The sequence below is a fragment of the Lolium perenne genome, chromosome 4 (assembly GCF_019359855.2).
Source record: "Lolium perenne isolate Kyuss_39 chromosome 4, Kyuss_2.0, whole genome shotgun sequence".
Lineage (NCBI taxonomy): Eukaryota > Viridiplantae > Streptophyta > Magnoliopsida > Poales > Poaceae > Lolium > Lolium perenne.
In genome coordinates this window covers 71,968,972-71,974,425 of record NC_067247.2, presented here as the reverse complement: position 1 = coordinate 71,974,425, position 5,454 = coordinate 71,968,972, and positions in this window count along the sequence as shown.

The following is a 5,454-nucleotide window of genomic DNA, read 5'->3' as shown; positions in this document are numbered from 1 at the left end:
ACATCGTCAATGTAGACTTGTACATTTTTCCCAATCTGTGTTGCAAGGCACTTCTGCATCATCCGCTGATATGTTGCTCCCGCGTTTTTCAAACCAAAGGGCATTGTTTTGTAACAAAACACGCCGTAAGGTGTTATGAACGCTGTCTTGGCTTCATCTTCTTCTTTTAATCTGATCTGGTTATAACCAGAGTATGCGTCCAAGAAAGAAAGACGTTCACATCCTGCCGTGGAGTCAATGATTTGATCGATCCTTGGAAGGGGAAAATGATCCTTAGGACAGTGTTTATTGAGACACGTAAAGTCGACACACATGCGAAGGACTTTCGTGTGTTTCTTCGGCACCATCACTGGGTTAGCTACCCTCGTGGCTTCTGTAGATATCTCTTTGATAAAACGAGCATCTTTGAGTCGATCTATTTCTGATAACATAGCTTTGCAGTTTGGTTCCGAAAAACGCCGCAGAGGTTGTTTGATTGGTCTCGTGAGAGGATCCAAGTTGAGGTGGTGCTCGGCAAGTTCCCTGGGTACTCCTGGCATGTCAGCTGGACACCATGCGAAGATTTTCCAGTGCTCACGGAGGAACTCGACGAGCGCGCTTTCCTATGCGATATCCATGTTTGTTGCAATGGATGTCGTTTTCTTTGGGTCCGTCGGGTGGATCTGCACCTCTTTTGAATCCTTGGTAGTGTTAAAGGTGGGCTCCCTGAGAGACCTCCCTGTATCTGGCAGCACATCATAATCAGTAAGCCTTGGCGCCATATATTCTGCTTGCATCCCGAAAGTTTCTGACAACCGGTGAAAATCCTTGTCGCACTTATCAGACAGCGCGAAACTTCCCTTAATTGTGATAGGTCCCTTGGGTCCAGGAAACCTCCACAATAGGTACGTATAATGTGGTACCGCCATAAACCTGGCATATGCTGGTCGTCCCAACAAAGCGTGATATTGCGATGGGAAATCTACAACTTCGAACTCCAGATTCTCTATCCTGTAGTTTTCTCGGGTTCCAAACTGAACGTCGAGATTGATCTTGCCCAACGGATAACTTGGCTTCTCTGGTGTGATCCCATGGAAACGTGTATCAGTTGGTTTCAGGTTTGCCAGGGATATGTTCATCTTTCTCAATGTATCTGCATACATAAGGTTTAAGCTGCTCCCGCCATCTATAAAAACTCTCGACACGTCGAAACCAGCAATTACTGCGGGTAGGATGAGTGCCGATTGTCCTGGTCGAGGAACTTGCTGTGGATGATCCGCAATTGTGAAGCCAATGTCTTGCCCTGACCAATTTAGGTACTCAACTGTTGGTGGGGGCATCTTCTCTGCCAGGAACACTTGCCGTGAAATTACCTTCTGCGCCCTGTTGGATGGCCTAGCTTTCTGAATCATCGAGACCGCACCATTGGAGTTAGGATCAACGTATGGTGGTGGATGTGGTGCTGCCGCTATTCTGAGCTGGTGCCGATTTTCGTCCGTAATTGCGGGAGGAGGTGGAAGGTGGATTTCACTCCTTGGCCCCTCGGGGTTTCTGTTCATTGCTTGGGCATTTGTAATTCCTGCGGCTCGCAACATTGCTTGAAAATTGCGGCAGTCTTTTTGGAGATGTCCTGACTGCCTCTTTCCGTTGCTGTCGAGATAAAAGTGCATCTGACACGGACCGTTCACCATCTCCTCGGGGGACACATAAGGTCTTTGAAACCTTGGTCCGCTATTTTTCCTGTTACCGCGAGAATCACCTCTATTGTCGCCTTGTTGCTCATTACTCCTTTGGTAGTCATCTCGACTATTCCCTCCAGGATTTCCCCGGAAACCAGCCGATATATGGCCAGGAGCGTCGTTGTTGTAGAACTGGCGAGAAAATCGCCTTCTATTTTGAAAATTTCAACCGCGATCCTCTTCTGGCGACCTGTGTCGCTTGTTATATATTGCGTCTTCTCCATCTGCCCACTTGTTGGCTATCTCCATCAGTGTTGATATTGTCTTAGGGTTAGTTCTCCCTAAGTCCTCGACGAAATCTCCCCGCCGAATTCCTGCCACGAACGCGTCTATTGCTCTCTCGTCAGATATATCCTCTGCCGAGTTTTTAATGATGTTCCACCTCTGTATATATTTTCTCATCGACTCGTCGTGTTTCTGTCGACACGCCCTCAACTCCTCCAATGATGCAGGTTTCTTGCAGGTGGATCGGAAATTTCTCACGAAGATATCCTCGAAATTATCCCAGCTGTCGATGGAGCCTGGGGGAAGTTTCTTTATCCAAGATCTCGCGGCACCACTCAAGTGAACTTGGATACTTTGCATGGCTGTTGCTCTGGTTCCTCCTACTAGCTTCACCATCTCGAGATAATCAACGAGCCAATCCTCGGGATCCTGCAGGCCGTCGAATTTCTTGAAATTCTCGGGTAACTTAAACCCTTTTGGGACTCGAGTCTTTCGAACTCTTCTCGTAAAGCACGGGAGCCCACACATATCTTCGTCGGCAACTTCTGGTGAATGCTGACGTTCTCTTCTTTCTTGTCGCGCTCTGTCCACCCTTACTTGAGCTGCTGTGTCCCTTGCTCCGCTTATTCTTGGTGGGTCTTGAACCCCTGCGGTGGGTCGTGGACTATTTTGCCTAGGGTTTTCTTCGGGAGGCGTGGCTGCGAACGCTGTTCCCATAACTCCAACTCCAGCCATTGCCATATTGAACAATGCTTCTCTCGGGTCCCCGGGGGGTGGTCTGGACGCGAGGATGTAAGCTTGCGTTGCCATGTATCCTGCTTCTGGCGTTTTCGGGATGATATTTCCTCTTGTATCAATTGACATGAAGGACATGTCGAGGTTTTGAATTATGTTTCCTCTCTCTTCTTCGGGTATGTTTTGCAGCCGAGATCTTGCTCTCCTCCGAGCGTCTCTGTGACTGTCTGCCGAAGTTCCTGATTGTCGACTGAGCTCTGCTCGACGCCTGCTTGATGCGGAGGTTGCCTCTTTTCTTCTATTCAGGGATGTTGTCTCCTTTTCCAGCTCCCTACTCACACGAGCAAGTCTATATTGATAGGCTTGTAATTCTTGGACTGTAGCGGTTGTATTCATTGGTTCTGTCCCGTCCATGGCTCTTGCGGCCCTATCCCACGCTGCTTGCGGGAGTTGAACTCTTTCGCGAGGTGAGGTCCCGACATATTTAGTGCCTAGGCCTCTTCTGAGATTAGCGGGATCGACGTATGGATTTCCCAAATCATCGAAAGCCTCTGATGTCTCTGGTTCTGCTCGGCCTGCCTCTTCGATTGCATATATTTGATGGTATTTTGAATATTGATTTTTATCGGGATTGGTGACACCATCATATAGATTGGTGAAGACCTTTCCGATGGCCGCAGATTTGTCGATGAAGTCGAAGCTGTCGACGCTGTCGGAATCGCTGCTTATAAAGGAGTCCGCAGACGACTCGAAAGATGTGTCGCTGAAGATTTTGGCTAGCTTTCCGCTTGCCTTGGTGTCGATGAAGCGTGGCGACGAAAGCTCCCCGTCACTCGACGAAAAGCCAGAATCGATCGCCGAAAATTCCGACGAGATCGGAACTTCGAGACGATAGGATCCTTCCTTGTTGACGCCAAATCGGAATTCTCCGAACGTCATGACGATGGGCTCCTCCAGATAGGCACATGCATCCATACGGGAGGGCGGGTGAGGAATAAAATCATCTAGATCAGTTTTTTCCCGTTTACCTCTATCCATCGCGTTGCTAGCCACCGACGAAGTCGACGATTCTGGACGTGCCATCGAGATCAGTTCCTTGCAGCCTCTAATTCCCACAGACGGCGCCAATTGACAAAGGATTAATTTGTCAATGCCTACAGATTGTAGACTAGGGTTTTGCTAGAAGTAGAGGGAAAGTAGATCTCGAAGGTTTCAGCCGAAAAGTACTCGCCGATTATGAAAACTAGGGTTCTGTTGACAGTAGATTCGATCCTTTCTTCGTCCCTCGACTCCCCCTTATATAGAGGATGGAGCCGAGGATTTCGTAATACACAAGTTACAGAGTTCGGGAGGGTTTCGTACCCAACCCGTAAGATTACAAATCTCTATCTTTCCTAATACAACCTATCTTTTCCTTAACGCTAAATGGGCTTCCGAGTCTTCTTATTCTTCGAGTCATGGGCCTTTAGTAAACCCCGGGTACCATCTTTGGCAGACCCATTGGGGATGCCTATGTCACATACCTACAACTTGTACCTCCCGAAGGAATAGAATTACCTGCACTTGAAGATTTGCAGCCCAGATTTGAACCGCAATAGTTACAAATGGCACGATTTGGATCATTTTCATGGACAGTGAAGTGCTGCCATATCTTGCTACGTTTGTTCATTTGTTTCTTGACACTGCTGACTGGGGTCGAATTTGTAGGACCAGATCCAATGCCGGTACCAGTGCCGGAGCCATCACCTTCAACACCAAGATCAACTTTCAAATGTGCCATGCTATGACTCTCGGTCTCGGACATCTAAATCAAGACACGAAATTTCTCTCATAATACGATACATGGCATGACAATCTCTGAAATCTCTAAAGAATAGGAGTGCTAACTGCTAAGAAAATAAGAAGTTAGTACTGCGGTGCGGAGTGGTTACCTGAGGCGGTGTCGTGGTGACGCCGGTTGAGGCATGAGCAGTGAGCCGTGGCCGTGGGGATGGTGGAGCCGTCGAGCCGTGGCCGTGGCGGAGGAGATGGTGGAGGCGTCGAGCCGTGGCCGTGGCGGAACCGTGCGGAGCCGTCGCCGTGGTGGCCCGTCCGCCCGTGGCCCGTGGGGATGGTGGAGACTGGAGAGTGGAGAGGATGGGGACGACGGCCGGACGGGAGGGGACAGGGGGGTCACCGGACGGGAGGGGACGGGGGATCCGGCGGAGGCTTGCAGCAGTCGACGAGGGCGTCGCCGGTCGGCCCGCCGCCAGCAGAATTAGGGTTCATCGCCCTTCTGCTCGCCTCTGGTCAGGTCGTGCGGCCGTGCAGGACTGGGGGGCGAGGCGAGACGACGAGACGAGACAAAGTCTGGACGAGCGACTAGCTGGGCCTGCCGGCCTGCCCATCTCCCGATCTCCGCGTGACCTGGGCCTGGACATCTCGGTTAATTTCGATTAAAACCACGGTTTTTCGGTTTAAAACCGAAAAAACTGAAGATTAAATGGTTAGTGATTCTGCTAACTGTAATCTTAACTGTAAACTGATAAAACCGAAATTTTGGGTGCAGTTAGGTTTTTTCGGCTTCGGTTTTCGGTTTCGGTTCGGTTATGCCCGGCCGGACCTGCAGGAGATACAGAACATTTTGCGCAACGAACCTCAGAAGAAAACTTCCTTTCTAACAGGGGAATGGTCCCAAAGGAAAAAAGAGCTGTGGAGCAACATCTTACAAATATGGGACTTATAAAGGTAGGAAAATATAACAAAGCCCTAACATTTTGTGCTACGGATCTCAAAA